This window comes from Oreochromis niloticus, linkage group LG17 (assembly GCF_001858045.2).
Source record: "Oreochromis niloticus isolate F11D_XX linkage group LG17, O_niloticus_UMD_NMBU, whole genome shotgun sequence".
In the NCBI taxonomy this organism is placed as follows: domain Eukaryota; kingdom Metazoa; phylum Chordata; class Actinopteri; order Cichliformes; family Cichlidae; genus Oreochromis; species Oreochromis niloticus.
Genome location: NC_031981.2, coordinates 29,001,146 through 29,017,875, shown reverse-complemented (window position 1 = coordinate 29,017,875; position 16,730 = coordinate 29,001,146). Strand labels below are relative to the sequence as shown.

The following is a 16,730-nucleotide window of genomic DNA, read 5'->3' as shown; positions in this document are numbered from 1 at the left end:
GTAAAGTAGTGTATTGTAATATACTATTGCTGTTATAAAAAAGGAAAAACAATACAATGATAACATTAATAATGACATACTATTAATAGGAAGAGGCACCTCAGTCAGTTATGATGTGAGGTGGATGATTGTTAAAAGTAGTCTGATTCAAGCTTAAGGTTTGCTCAAACTCAGTACAATGATATATGAGATGAAGAAAATAAAGAAAATACCAAATCTAATCAGGTGTATAGAGACACTTGACCTGCTTGTAAACCTGTCATCCTAGATGAGATTTTGTTAAGATGAAGAGCAAACCTATACTAACAACTAATGAGCCAAACCCTGTATACAACCGCTAAAGCTACAAGACTGAGAAGTTGAATTAAATATGTGGACACTACCAAGCTAATGAGCAAGTTACACACTCTTTATTTTGTATTATTTTTTTTTTGTTTTTCAGAGCAGAAGCTGCATGATATTAAAAGCTCACACATGCAGCAGTCTGTGAGCTCAGTTTTTCCTCACACTTCTGCTTTGTTTCTGACAGCAGTTCTTTTTCTTTTTGTGTCCTAACTCATGTGTGTAAAGCGTTCATGCCATCAGCAACTTGTTTTTGTTTTTGTTTGTTTGTTTTGTTGGTTTGAAAAACAAATTTGTGATCATACTTGTGGATCACAGTGACACGAAATGATTAGGCACATGATTTACTGATGCCTAGTTTTAGAGCTGTGGGCTATGAGCTGGGAGCTATGAGCTGTAAGCAATGCAAAGTTTTCCCAATTTAGAAGTTTGACATATGTAACATGTGCGAGATATATGAATTATTTTAAAATGAAATAGAAATTGTCCAAAATGCCTTAAGAAAATATGTAGTGCTGTATCTACAGAGGGAAAAAAAAAAGAAGAAGCATTCAGTAACTTGGAAATAGCCTTTCTACTTACATGTAGATGGAAGTGCAGGTTACGTGAAAGCTGTTTTAACACAGGCATTTGGAGAAAAACAACGCCTGCTTGCATTTTACTTCTGTAAATTAGACTCTGTTGCGTCAGGCCTGCTCACATGTGTGCCAACCGGTGTAGCCGCAGCGGAGGCAGTAAAAAGTCAGCTGACATTGTTTTAGGACACACTTTAATCATCAAAGTGCCCCATGCAGTGACTTCAATTTTAAATCTAAGCCAATTTGTCTTACCTGACACATGTGAGACAACTCTCAAATGTTGGACACTTATTGTTGCTATATGGAAAGTTCAACAAAGAGTTTGGTTAGTCTGGAGAAACAGGAAATATGTGTGCCTGTGGTATGTCTGTGACAGGAAATCGTGTGTGTAACAGGAACTACATGCCCATAAAAGGAGCTGACTGTGTCAAGGACGCAGACAGACAGAGAGACACACAGACAGTTAGTATGTTTTTTTCAGCAGTACATCATTTTGCAAAAATTTGGCAGAATAGAGGTATGATTACTTCTACTGGCAATCCAGTGCAACATGGAAATCTTTTAAAGGCACTGTTGGAAGTGATAACATTGCCAAAACAGTTAGCATTATGTAAATGTGCTGCACACCAGAAAGACAACTCAGAGGTCACTAAAGGTAATAACTTTGCAGATCAAGCCACAAAAGCAGCAGCACAACAAACTATAGACACATTAATGTCTGAATCCTCAATGCAAATACCACTTGATGTGCTTAAAAACGAACAAAAAGCCGCACTAACTACAGAACAAAAGAAATGGTTAAAATATGGTGCACAGCTAGAAAATGATTTGATGACCTGTAATGGTAAACCAATACTAACAAAATCCCTACACAAAACAGCAGCATTAGTGACACACGGTTTCACTCAAGTGTCAACGGGAGGAATGGTAGATATACTTTCTAAACATTTCTTTACTCAAAATTTCGAAAATTCAGCAAAAGAATTTGTCAGAACATGCATGATTTGCCAAAAACATAATGGTTCAAAAATACGCTCTAGTGATTATAGACGTGTTCTCAAAATGGCCAGAAATTTATCCTGTGAAAAAGGCAGATGTAATCTCTGTAGCAAAATGCCTATGCAACCATTTTGTTCCAACATATGGTATACCGTCCCTAATAAGATGAGACAATGGAACACATTTTGTAAACGATGTAATTAGCAAGGTCTCCGAAGCGTTGGGATTTAGTATAAAAAATTACTGTGCCTACCAGCCACAAAGTGCAGGGCTAATGGAAAGAACAAATAGCACTATCAAGCAAAGATTGAGAAAGTGCATGGAAGAGACAGGGAGACCATGGCCTGAATGTAGAGGTCTAGTGAAAATGTGGATGAGATTAACACAAGGCAGGCTCACAAAAATTGACGCCATTTGAAATAATTCATGGAAGACCTTTTCCCACTACTAATACTGAGTGAACCAGTAAACAAATCAGCTAGAGAGACTACTCTAGCAGAGTGGATGGCAAAGTTGCTAGAAAATACAGAAACTGTGTTGAACAACAAACTGCTGTGTGACTCTTCTCCAGTATCTTGCAGGTTGAAGGCAGGTGATTGGATCCTGATAAGGGTACTCCAAAGGAAAAATTGGAGCTCACCAAGGTGGGAAGGTCCTTATCAAGTGCTACTCACCACACCAACTGCCTGCAAAATAGCAGAAAGACCGTCCTGGATTCATCAAAGCCACTGCAAAAAAGTGAGTGACAACCTAGACATTTAGACGCCGACACCCCTAACTCCTGGTGATCTATTGGTGAAGGGAGGGCTGATCGGGTACACCCCGCCCTCTACTTCTCGCCGGTAGTCTACTCATCAGAGGTCACAGGTGTGTCTGGTCATCATGAAGACGCTCGTCCTCCTAGTGGCTAGTGTTGCACTCCTGGTGAGTTTATTGACACTCACCCGAAAGAAAGAAGATGAACAACACCACCTGCAGACTAGATGGACACATGACAACTCACACCTCCGTGACATGACACAAGACCACATTCACCCATGGATGAATAACGCATGGTATCGCTACGTACATGACAGAACTAAGGGAGAGCCTAACAACACTGCATGTTACGTCTGCTCCCACATGCCAAGCACCTCGACACATCCCACCTTTTATGGAGACTACATGAATAAAACACAAGCCAAGTGCGCTGCCAGTTTCGCGGGCATTGGCTATCAACATAAGAAAATGCATTACAGGGAAACTCTTTACACACATCAAAGACGGGAAAAAAGTATTATGTCCATTTGAAGATTGCTCTAAATACTTCAGTGTCCGAACATCATTTTCCAGCCGTATTTCTCGAAAACATAAGTAGACAGTTCAGCAGTCAAGGCAACAAGAAATTGGGGAATTTGCCATAATACAAGGACAGGACACAGTTAATCTATTAGAAGACAGTTGGCTTTGTGTAATGAAGGCTAAAATGCTCTTACCAACCAACACTATACAGAGCATCATAGAGGAATTTCAGGATCTTCTCAGTTGTGCAATGCACGACGTTCTTGCAATACTGTCTGACAAACTGTCTTCATTTAATATTCCATAAGCAGAAGTGGACAAAATCAATCAAGAACTTCTTTCATAGAGGACTATATATATCTGAGACACAGTAGGTTTCCTGACAAAGCTTTAAACGCAAAACATCACTATTTGTTACAGTGTGCAGAGCTTATCCTTCACTTTGGACCACTCATTCGTTTGTGCACCCTTAGGTTTGAGAGCAAGCACTCGTATTTCAAAGCATGTACAAGTTCAGTCTTGCATAACTTTGTCAACTTATGCAAGACTGAACGGCATCAGTTACTGCAGTCCTACCTCTCAGTGGGCCAAATGTTTCCACCTATAATTCAAATGATTGGAGAAACAAGTGATTAGAATCATCATCTTTACAACGCTCTCATTGAAGAAGCTGTGGCAAACTCTGGATGTGTCAGCAGTTGTCTACAAAGGTACCAAGTATGTCAAAGGCTATGTTTCCATTGTAGATGACACTGATGATGGCTTGGTTTTTGGGAAGATAGCTGTTATACTTGTTAACGATTCTGAATTGTACTTTGTGCTCGAGTTGCATCACTCAGTACTCCTCATTGACCTTGGACTTCACTGCTTGCGTTGCCCTACAGAAAGAAGAGTGTGTGTAAATCCTGACAGTCTAATGGATTATTACCCACCACCACTTTATAACATGGCAGGCCTTTTTGTTGTCTCCCTACACCATTCAGTTTCCTCTTAATTCTCTTTCAGGGATGGAAATTGAAGAGGAACTCACAAGCCTCCTGCCAACACTAGACAGAGAGAAAAAAATCTGCATTGTAGAACATCTGACGGACGTTATTGGTGTACAACAAAAAAGTGATCTTTTGTTTGTGGAGGCGGAAGATCTCAAACCCTTTCTCACACCAATTCAAATTTAGAATTTAGACTAGCCTTTAGAATAGAATAGAATAGAATAGAATAGAATAGAATTCAACTTTATTGTCATTGCACATGCACAGGTACAGGGCAACGAAATGCAGTTTGCATCCATCCAGAAGTGCTTTAGTGATATAGATATATTACAATATATATTAGCAATAATATAGATATGCAAGTATATTACAGAAATGGGTCTATTGTGGTATGTTATAATGTACACGGTATGAAGTATGTTGTGAATATTCTATAACTATAGGTATGTACAGGCTGTAGTGAGTACAAGCTATGTACAGGATATGAACAGGATATAAATATGAAAAACTATACAGAATATGAAATAAATAACTTTACAGAAATATGAGATATACAGTTATACAGAAATGGGAACTATGCAAGTTGTAAACAGTTGTAAGGTTAAAAATTATTAAAAATTATTGTATGTTATTGTCATTGTACAGGGTACAACGAAATTGGAGTGCCACTCCCTTGGTGCAAAATGCAATAATAAATATAAATGTAAAATATAAAAAGTACAATAAAACAATCGTAAGTACTCAAACAACAGTAAGTACGATATATACAGGATAGCAGCATTAATATAACGATAGTATGAATAGCAGCATAATATAGTGACAGTGACAATATGGTATAGTTAAGCAGGTTCAATTGTTTTTGTGCTTATTTACTACGGTGATAGCTCTGGGAAAGAAGCTATCCCTGAATCTGTTTGTCCTGGTTTTATGTGACCTGTACCGTCAGCCTGACGGTAATAGTTCAAACAGTTGATTACTGGGGTGAGAGTAGTCCTTGATGATATTGCCAGCTCTGCTGAGGTACCGAGAGTTTGCAATGACCTCCAGGCTGGGCAGAGAGCAGCCAGTGATCTTCTGGGCTGTGTTGATGACCCTCTGCAGTACTTTCCTGTCTGCAGCTGAGCACCCTGCATACCATGTTGTTATGCCGTACGTTAGGATGCTCTCTATGGTGGCTCTGTAGAATGTCACCAGCAGCCTCTCCTCTCAGAAAGTGGAGGTGCTGCTGGGCCTTTTTTACCACCGCCGTGGTATTTGCAGTCCAGGAGAGATCATCAGAGATCTGCACGCCTAGAAACCTCATGGAGTGTACCCTTTCCACACAGTTCCCGTGAACGTAAAGTGGGGCCGGGTCTGCTCTGCCCTTCCTGAAGTCCAAGATAAGTTCTTTAGTTTTCGTGGTGTTCAGTTGGAGGTTGTTAACTGAACACCACTCAGTCTGTCTGTTGACCTCATCTCTGTAGTCCGACTCATCCCTCCCTTGAGATGAGTCCAACCACTGTGGTGTCATCCGCGAACTTTATGATGGTGTTTGAGAGATGGGTAGGGGAGCAGTCAGATGTGTAGAGCGTAAACAAGAGGGGACTCAGAACACATCCTTGTGGAGACCCGGTGCTGAGTGTGATGGTGCTGGACAGGTGGGGGCCGAGTCTAACAGACTGTGGTCTATTTGTCAGGAAGTCCTTGATCCAGAGGCAGATGGGGGTGGAGAGTCCCAGGTGAGACAGTTTCTGGACCAGGATCTCCGGGATGATGTGATTGAATGCTGAGCTGAAGTCCAGGAACAGCATTTTCACATAGCTTCCTAGGTGCTCCAGATGACTCAGCGCAGTGTGGAGCGCTATGGTGATAGCGTCCTCGGTAGATCGATTTGTCCTGTAGGCAAACTGGTGGGGGTCCAGAGTGGGAGGCAGACCGGCCCTGATGTGCTGACAGACCAGTCTCTCAAAGCACTTCATCACTACAGGTGTAAGTGCAACAGGCCTGTAGTCATTTGGGCTGTCCACAGCTGTCTTCTTGGTGATGGGGATGATGGTGGAGGTTTTGAGGCAGGGCGGTACGGTGTTTAATGACAAGGAAAGGTTGAAGATTTTAGTGAAGACTCCGGTCAGTTCGTCAGCACATGCTCTGAGAACCTTTCCATGTATTCCATCAGGACCTGCCGCCTTCCTGGGATTCACTGTCCTTAGAACACACCTCACTTGATGCTCCCCAAGTGTTAGTGTGCCGGTGCTGGGGGCGGGTGGAAGTGGTGTGACAGCTGAGGGCCTGGTCGTCTCAAAGCGGGCGAAGAAACGGTTTAGATCCTCAGCCAGCGAGGCATCAGTCCTAGATGTCGCCTGGTTATTGCTTCTGTAGTTGGTAAATTGATTGATCCCCTGCCACATTTTTCTGGGGTCGTTGTCAGCAAAGTGATCTTCAATCCTCCTCCTACAGGCAGCCTTAGCTTTCCTGATGCCTCTACTCAGGTCTGCACTGGCTGCCCTATACGCAGCCCTGTCCCCTGACTTGAAGGCAGTGTTGCGGCTTTTTAGGAGGGATTGCACTTCGCTATTCATCCAGGGTTTTTGATTTGGAAACACCCTGACCCTTTTGTTGACGGTGACATTGTCAACACAGTTCCTGATGTACGAGAGTACAGTGTCCGTGTACTCCTGGAGGTTGAGGCTGGAGAATAAATCCCATACAGTTGTTGAGAAGCAGTCCTGCAGTTGAGAGAGGGCTCCTTCAGGCCAGGTTTTTATTGTCTTTGTCTGGGGCTTTGTTTTTCTCAGCAGGGGGGTGTAGGTGGGGGTGAGGGACATGCAGAGATGGTCAGATCCAGCCAGGTGGGGGAGGGGTGTCGCTCTGAAAGCATGCCTGATGTTTGAATAGACATGGTCCAAAGTGTTTTCTCCTCTCGTAGCAAAGTCCACAAACTGGACAAATTTAGGAAGCACAGTCTTTAGGCACCCTTTGTTAAAGTCGCCGGCGACAATAAAAACCCCATCAGGGTGGGCAAGCTGTTGTTTGTTTATGGTGTTGAGCAAGAGGCTGAAAGCCGTGCCAACGTTAGCATCCGGCGGTATATAAACAGCTATCACAATAACTACTGTAAACTCCCTCGGGATATAAAAAGGCCTGCACGAGACTGCCAGAACCTCCAAATCAGGAGAACAGTGTGTGTGAATGATCCTGCTGTCACAACACCATTCATTTTGCACGTAAACACATAGCCCCCCTCCTCTGCTTTTACCTGAGTTGCTGTGTGTAGCCGGTGTAGCGTGTGGCCTGCTAACTCGACTGCAGCATCGGGAATCAGCTGGTGAAGCCACGACTCCGTGATAAGAATAATACTGCAGTTACGTGCAAAGCTCGTGGTGGCTATCTGTAGCTCCAATTCGTCCAATTTGTGGGTGATGGATCTGGCGTTCGATAGGAAAAGGCTCGGAAGTGCTGGCCGGTGTGGTTGTTTGCGTAGCCTAGCATCTGGGCCCAACCGGCATCCCCTCTTCTGCTTTCTCTCCCTCCGTCGCCTCCTACGCTTGCTGGGCGGGCAGACCATCCACGGTGACCCTGGCGGTCTCGCTATCTCCTCCAGGATGTTGTGTGTTCGCTGATAGTCGCCAAAGACAGACAAACTATATTTGAAACCTAGGTCAATTAGGTTCTGGCGACTGTAAGAGATGGCGGCGTTGCAAACATTCAAAAATATACACAGTAAAAGTAAAAACGAGCACCAAACTGGAGAGCTAAGAGCCGCTGCACCCGTAAACTACTTCTTGCATTTAAAGGTTTGTGTAGGTTCTGTACAAATCATAGACTTGAGTCTATGATTTGAAGGTCACTCATAGACTCATATGTAGGGTTGCAAAATTCCCGGAATTTTCAAAGATGGAAACTTTCCATGGGAATAAACGGGAATTAACAGGAATTTATGGGAATAAACTGGGAATTTTCAAAATTGAAGGTCAGCTCTTCTTAGGGAACTTAAATATAGTTGAGCAAAGTACATTTTAGCATAATATTGACAAAAAACAAACAAATGCAATTCAAATACACTTGAATATCCATGCCATTCCTTAATCACATGTACAGAGCACATGCTTGCTGCATGGCTATTGAGACCACCTACTGGCACTGTGCATGCCTCCATCACATGTACACATGGACCACACTTTTGAGCCTGAAGGACAAATTGTAGTAATTGTATTGAGTATTGAAGGCACACATTTGAGCCTGTGGACTTAACAAGTGAGGTAAGTTTTGATGATATTATGGGAAAATATATTCATTAAATGTTTAAATTGTGAATATCACATAAAATGTATTAATCTGGTAGATAGCAATCTGATAAGATGCTAAATAAAATGCTAGCATCTGTTAGATGCTAAATAAGCCACAGCTAGTATAACATAAAGAAGATGCTAGCTTCCTCATTTGGCTGTTTTGTTTTGAAGATCATTCCAGTTGTTTAGCTAGCCTTACTATTTATATCTGTTTATTATCATATTGCAATTGTATTATTATGATCTCTTGCATTGCATTAGCATTTTTACAAGCTCTTGTTTTATTTTACAGAAAAATGCCACGTGCGCTATCTGATGTGTGGAGACATTTTACACCAGCTAATGTACAAGGGAAATCTGTATATATATATGTGTAAGTATTGTGATAAGACGTACGTGAAGAATGCCACAAAAATGCAGCAGCACATTGCAAAGTGCAAAAAAATTCCTCAAGGCCCAACACATGCAGCAGCCAGGAGTTCCACTCAAGGGGAAAATGAATCTGTTTCAGCTGTATCAGAGTCAGATACCCACTCATCAGCTCCTGGTCCCTCTGGCATCAGAGGATTCTTTGATTTTATGGATGACACTAGCCAGAAAAACGCAGATGAGTGTTTCACTCGTGCAATCTATCCAACTGGCTCACCCCTGATGCTGACATCCAATGTGTACTGGAAGAGATTTTTGAATGTTCTCCGACCAGCAGCCATCTAACATTCAGTCATCTCTGATGGATGGTCCAATATCAGGGGACAAGGAATTATTAACTACATAATCACCACTCCTCAGCCTGTGTTCTACAAGAGTGTAGACACAAAGGAAAACAGACACACAGGCCAATACATTGCAGATGAGCTAAAAGTGATCATCAATGACCTTGGATCAGATAAGGTTTTTGCACTGGTCACTGACAACGCAGCCAACATGAAGGTTGCCTGGGTACATGTGGAGGAGACCTACCCTCATATAACTACTATTGGCTGTGCTGCCCATACACTAAATCTTCTCCTAAAAGACATAATGGCACTAAAAACAATGGACACTCTGAATAAGAGAGCGAAGCAAGTTCTGAAATATGTTAAAGGCAAACAAGTAACTTCCGCTACATTTCTGTCACAGCAAAAGGAAAAGAACAAGAGTACTGCACTGAAGCTTCCCAGCATAACGCGATGGGGTGGTGTTGTTATCATGTTTGACAGCCTTCTGGAGGGAAAGGAGTATCTGCAAGAGATGGCCATATCCCAGTCTGTAGGCATCGACAGTGACATCAAGAAGGTCATCTTGGATGATGTGTTCTGGGAAAGAGTATTTAGCAGTCAGAAAATCCTCAAACCTATTGCAGCAGCAATAGCGAAGATAGAGGGGGATGGTGCCATCTTGTCAGATGTCCAGTGCCTTTTTGCAGAAATCAAAGAAGAAATCCAGACAATTCTGCCCACTTCCTACTACTGAAAGCAGAGGAAACGGCTGTGGTCAAGTCATTGGAACAGCGGAGGGAGTTCTGCATGAAGCCAGTGCATGCAGCAGCATACATGCTGGACCCCAAATATGACAAGGGCATACTTTCTGGGGAAGAGATCAACGGTGCCTATGCGGTCATTACAGCCATGTCTGACCACCTGGGTCTCGATAAAGGCAAAGTTCTAGGCAGTTTGGCAAAGTATCGAACAAAGCAAGGCCTTTGGAAAGGGGATGGAATATGGCAGTCATGCCAGCACATATCTGCAGCCACCTGGTGGAAGGGACTATGTGAATCTGAGGCCCTTGCACCTGTAGCCTCCATCCTCCTCCAAATCCCACCATCATCAGCCGCCTCCGAGCGCAACTGGTCACTGTTTGGGAGCACCCACACAAAGGTTCGCAACAGGCTCACAAGTGTGAGAGTGGAAAAGCTGGTCGGCATTCAGGCAAACCTACGGCTCTTTGAGCCTGACACAGAGCCATCCTCAACAAGGCTGGAAAGTGACACTGAAGAGGAAGACTCAGAGTTGGATGCTGAGGAAGTGGACATGTTGGATGATGATGAGGTCCAGGAAGAGTCTATTGACTGAGCAAAAATGAGAAAAGAGGATTGCTTGAAGGAAGATTTGCATGTTTAATGGGACGTTTTGGGGGATAAGTGGCATTTTTCATTTAACCATTTGAATGGGACTTTGTGGAGATTTTTGGACAGGGGGCATTTTTGAATGAGCGGGGTTAGGGGATGGTAATATTGAACTCAACATTTCTGTTTTTATTCATCCATGAAACAAGTTATTGAAACGTGTTCTATTCTACTGTACTTACAAATAAATCTGTTGAAATATCTGTTGAAAACATTTTGCATGGAGGTTTTCTTATGATTTCTGTTTATATTTATGCTTGGAAATAATATATTCCCAGTTAGTTCTCCTAAATTCCCATTAATTTCCATAATTCCCATTATTTCCATGGAAAGTTTCCAATATGAAATATTTCCAAAATTCCCAAGCTTAACTTACCATGGAAATTTACCGGAAACTTTCCGGAAATTTACCGGAAATTTTCCGCCCCTTTGCAACCCTACTCATATGTCACTGATTAGCTTGATTAGCTTTTTTTTCTCTTCACCATACTACACATGTACTTTGACAGTATAATATTGAAGAGTGTTTTGGGGCTCACATTGTCTGGTAGATACTTAACACGGAAAACATAAACAAAAGTAGACACTAAATCTAACACCATTAACCTTTCATTGGTAGTGGTACAACTAGGGTTTGAAATTGTGACATACTGTAAAATATATTGACTCATGGTCTTTTCAATGCAAGACCTTGAGTTTGTAGTTCTTTTGCAGTCCTGGGATTGCTTCTTTTCATCTTCAGACAAGGTCCCCAAAAACTGCCTTGCCGTTACTACTCAATCCTAATTGAAGGGTTCATGTTTTAGTGAGGACATATTTGTTGACATAGTAGCTTTTTAAGGTAGCTTTTCCAATGATCTTTATTTATTTATTTTTTTAGATGGCAACGGACCAGAGAACCTGAATGACACCATTACTCTGGAGCTTTGCCCTGCTGCATCAGCTGAAACATCAAGCCATCCACCTCACCCCTACTCCTCCACGTCCACCACTATGTACAATCATTACTCCAGCTCTTGGGTCTCACACCTACAGATTCCTTGGGAAAGATTTCCACTCCGACTGTCGCATGCAATCACAAGAGGGGACAGAGCTCATCCAGAGGACAGGAGAAGTATGGTTAGAATTGTTGTGGAGGCCATGCAAGTTCACTGCAGGAACCTTAAACTTGCATCTTGTGAAGAAGTTGCTAAAATCATTGTAAACAGATACCCTCAAACATTTGCAGATTTTACTGAAAAGGGAGAAAGACTGGGTTGTGGATAGAGCAGGGCGATATGACCAAAAATATTTATCACGATATACATTTGAAAATTTGCGATAACGATATAACTGACGATATAATTGACACTAGACAAAATACTTTACAACTCCACAACTTTATTAGTGCAAAAAAACCCCATCAATGTATTTTCACTTAAACAAGCAGCTGTTTTTTATGTGCATTAAAGTTATATAAAAATGTAACAGTGCAAATTCCTCGCTGACAGTTTAACCAAAAGGCATTTCCAGTGGAAATTGGCCGACATATCCTCAGCATAACCATGTATAATGTCCACAAAACTTAAAAAGAGGTTATACACACACAATACGGTAATATTATGTTGAAGCACAGTACGTATCACTCAGCGGGGCGCCTGCCTACGATAGCCGTAATGCTCCGACAATCCATCAAGCGGTGCGGCTTCGTAGCTTAGCAAAGTCGTACTAAAACATTTGACAGATTTTCGAGCGCCCTGTACCACGTAAAATCGTTTCGAGGTCAATAAACACAACCAGAATTCATACATAAGGCACACGGGATTATAAGGGACACTGTCGATTTTCAGAAAAATCAAAGGATTGATTTTAAGTGTGCCGTATTTTCCAAACAACACGGTAATAACGACGGCCCGCTAGCATGCGCTACCAAAAATAGTGCTTTGTTGTGTATCTGACGGACGAAAGCTAAACCAGTTCCACACCACTGAAGTTGCAGCATTTTTACAAACCAGTTCTGGTTCATCCGTTTCATTTAATGATCCACTTTCGCTCTTCTCATTCTGCGTCGCCGCCATGTGCGTATGTAAACATAGGCACTGCGCATACGCATTTTACCCATATTCTATCGCGATATTTCATTTTCCTATTGTTGCCCAAAATTACACCGGTATTACCGCGAACGGTATGATATGGCCCAGCCCTAGTTGTGGACATTATTCACTACTGAGAAGCATCAAATCTAGAGTTGAACATGTTATGCTGGGCATACACTGTGCGATTTTTTCAGTCGCGTTATTCAGCTTCTGCTCAAACTGTACGATTGACTCGCAGGGGTTAGAAGTTCATAGGTCACGATGCAGGGTCTCACACTATACAGCCCGATGCTCTGATGCGACCTGAGTGCTCACACTGTGCGTCCATAAAATGAAGGTTATAACAGAAAATCTGTCGATCGCTCTCCCTCTCTGTCTTTCACTCACACAGACTCATGCCACCACCATCAACTTTGCTAAATTGCTAATGAAAAACATTGATCAGGCAGCTGTGATTGAGCAGTGGTGTAGATCCAACTATTTTGACGGTTGTTGTGGTCATGATAATTTTGTGAGGCCACATCGAAAAGGCTCGGATGAGCTTTCCAAAGTTCTACAAGTGCCGCCATCGCTTGTGTCCAGATCACACGCTGCACTGCTGTGCTACTCCGTCTTTTTCACCGACGTTTATGTGTTTGCGCGTGCGCAGTGTGAGTGGCTGCGGTGACACCCTCACGACGGTCGGGAGGATTGAAATCCTCCCGACCAAGCAATTGATGATTGGGAGCTGGTCGTGAGGTGTTAATCGCTTCTCGTTACCCCATGTATACTACACAATGCACGACGCACGATGAAGGCCAAACTTGGGCCGATCACCAAAACGGTCGCACGACTCAAAAATCAGCTCAAAATGGGCCAAAAATCGCACAGTGTAAGCCCAGCATTAATCGAGATAATACAACACATAGACTTCGTCAAACAAAGAGAACCAGGAATGAGGAAGACTGCAGTCCCAACAGTAATGCAACCTCACCTAAAAAAGTTAGATGCCTTGTTGATAGCTATGGTTGTATAAATTGGCAACCAGTTGAACTTCCTTAGGGGGAAACGCCAGCTTCTTTAGAGGAAAAGAAGCACATCTTGTTAACAATTTTTAATTCAGAAGGACCTGGAGCTGTGGAGAGACCTGATGTGGATGACTTCATGTGCCTCACATATATTTCTCAGCGGCAGCTTATCAACAGTTGTCCCTCACTTTCAGTAGCTGAAATTCAGGAGCAGTGGCCATTCTTGTTTACTCGGAAAGGTCTTTCGAACCACTTTTACAAACTCACAGGCATCGATATCAGTGAGCGCTTAAGTCAGGCCCTCATAACCAAAGGCAGGATTATTAACTATTTCTCCAGCCAGAAGCTCAAATGGAACCTTGGTATAAGGACACTCATCCAGCAGATAGAAAGTGAGGGAGTTTTGACCAACAACAAGGTTGGCACAGCAGCCATACTTCTCATGATGAAGTATTACAAGGAAGATGAAGACTCCCTCTTTGTCTTAGTAGATGTAAGCTTTTTTCATACAGCTCTATGTTTAACGCTGTTGCTTGCTGTCCTGTTTTTGTTTTGTTTTTTGTTACATAAAATGTCTTGGTCCTTTTTCTGGCAGGAAACATCTACCAGGATGTCCCTTGAAGCAAAGAGCAACCTGCCAATCACTCCAAGGCTGATTATGCTTGGTAAGAAGTCATTTATGAAATAGAGCTGATTAGACCATATTATAATTTCTGTTTGGCACAGGAGCTTTTCGTGGACACAGGTATCCAGTCTCTGTTTTGTTAGCTCAAATTTCTGTAATTTCCTTTATAAACCAAGGTTGTTGGACATGTGTCTCAGTGAACCCAGCAAGGTAACAATATCAAATTTCACATTACATATTACTGATCAACATAGTAGTCTAGCTACACCAACAGCAGAAATACTGAAGTCAATACTGTAAAGTTTAACAGCAGCACAAACTATAAACTCCAAAATAACCATACAGTTGATTCATCTCCGGTAATTTAATTGGGCTGACTCTTTGTTAGGTGTGTTTAATGTGCAGAATAATTCCCAATTATGTACAATTCTAATATGTTAACACGGACTACATAAGGCCATTAATAATTAACTGTACGTAGCTATTTGCTTTATGATTATCTAGACAGTGTGAAGAAGTGAAGTATTGAAATTATTTTGTGTTGCATAATGACAATGTTGCCCCTATACATTTAAGGACAAAGTCCAATGACCGCCACCTGCTGGATGGTGAGTGCAGAGGGGCGTGTAATTGTTGAGCTGGACAAAGAGAACACCTTTGCTGATGCGATGTCAGTCTTCTTTGGTTCATTCTATGTATTGAACCTGGAATACCAGGAGTCAGCGTGTGCAACATTGGAACTAATTCAGAGGTATGTTTGAACAGTCAGCTAATTGTGATAGATGATGAATGAATTATCCCTAAGTAACTCATTATTTCAAATCACAACTCAATGTTACTGTATGTTACTATTTACTGTGGCATGTTTTAAGGTTTTTTGTAAGGATAAACCCTGAAGAGGGAACAAAATGTACCTCCAAGGTTGGGACAAGCAGAAAGACTGGGACCACTGTGAAGCGAAAGGTTGTTCACATTAACCCTCATGTCACAACTTTCCTCCAGTGGCTTACTGAATTTGAGTAGAAAACTTCAAATTGGTTAACTATTTTTGCCATTTTTAGTGAATTTCTTGTATAATTTAAGTGACCAATGTGTTGTTACCTGTGTCTCCACAGATGATCCATGGCCCATGCTTTCTGGACATTTACACAAGACGAACAACAATGAAGACAAGCTCTCTTTCCATCTTGCAAGACGCTGTCTCTGTCCAATAGGTTTTTTGAGTGCAACAGTTTTGATTTTTTTTTTCCTTCTTTTACCCATTTGTTAAAAATTATTTCAGCTACTTACACTTTAATTGTCACATGTATTGGCTCACCCTACAAATCAATGAACTCAGTCCACAAAGCAAGATCAGGATTCAGTGCAGGTCAGTCAAGTTCCTTCACACCACACATGCTCATCCATGTCCTTGTGGACCCTGCTTTGTGCATTGATTTGGTAGTGTGAGCCAGTATTTTGGATAAAGTGTATATAAAGGCAGAAGTGTGGGGCTTGATATTATATTCATTACAATTCAGTTTATTTGTATGGTGCCAACAAAATGAATGCCAAGGCACTTCACATTGTAGGTTTAAGACCCTACAAAATATAACTAAGAAAACCCAGCATATGTTGGCTTTTATGATATGAATATGACATAATATCGTTATTGTTTGTACAACCATCTGAGAAAATAATGGATTACATGGTTTAGTAAAAACAAGTGCTTCCTCAATGAAAATATGTTTTCAGTTCTTTTCAGTTTTTGATTTTGGAAATGTGTATTTCAGCAGGGAAAAATCAGAACAGAAATAAAAAGTGGTGTGAAGCACATGAATTATTTTGTGTGTGTGTGTGTGTATCTATCTATCTATCTCGATCAATCGATCTTTAGTGGGTATATATATGTTTTTATATAAATATAAATAAATAAATGGTACCTTTTTTTTAATACAATACAATTTTGTTTGAACTCTCCAGTCTCTTACAATATGTTACTGTTTCCTTTAACACGTCGTAATTTACCGTAATTTAACAGTAAATGACCGCCTGTTGGGACACGGTATCCTCTAGCAGAGATGAATATTTTTGGTACTGATGATGCGTGATAACGGTAAGTTACTGGTAAATATATTGCAGTTTATTACCTTGCAGCGGGCTTAAAGTGACATACCGTGAATATACGGTAGTATACCAATTTCTTAATCGCAGTATGATGTTACTTTGTTGACGTAATTTACGACATAACGACATAACGGTATCTCACTAAAAGCTACGGTGCATTACCATAATTTGTCCAAGAGTATTATACCACAACAGCAAAAAACGGTATCATCCTGCAGAACGGTAAGCTACAGTAATACAGCGTCACGGTATGACGCTGGCAACAGTGACGCCAGTATGTTACCGTAAAGTGGAGATGAAAAGTCTAACGGTGTATGATATCATTTTGTAATGCATGACATAAAAGAGTTGAAAAT

At 41.6% G+C, this 16,730-nt stretch overlaps 1 non-coding gene across 2 annotated transcripts; it reads left to right on the top strand.

Moving 5' to 3' along the window:
* The first annotated feature begins 13,485 nt into the window (after positions 1-13,485).
* Positions 13,486-16,087, top strand: LOC100702214 (uncharacterized). Of its 2 annotated transcripts, none has more exons than XR_003214669.1 (4): positions 13,486-14,136; positions 14,239-14,308; positions 14,845-15,019; positions 15,384-16,087. It is a non-coding gene; the product is annotated as an uncharacterized LOC100702214 (transcript). The 2 variants fall into 2 exon arrangements; XR_003214668.1 differs by lacking the exon at positions 15,384-16,087 and adding an exon at positions 15,141-15,316 and having other exon boundaries at positions 13,492-14,136.
* The last annotated feature ends 643 nt before the right edge of the window (positions 16,088-16,730 follow it).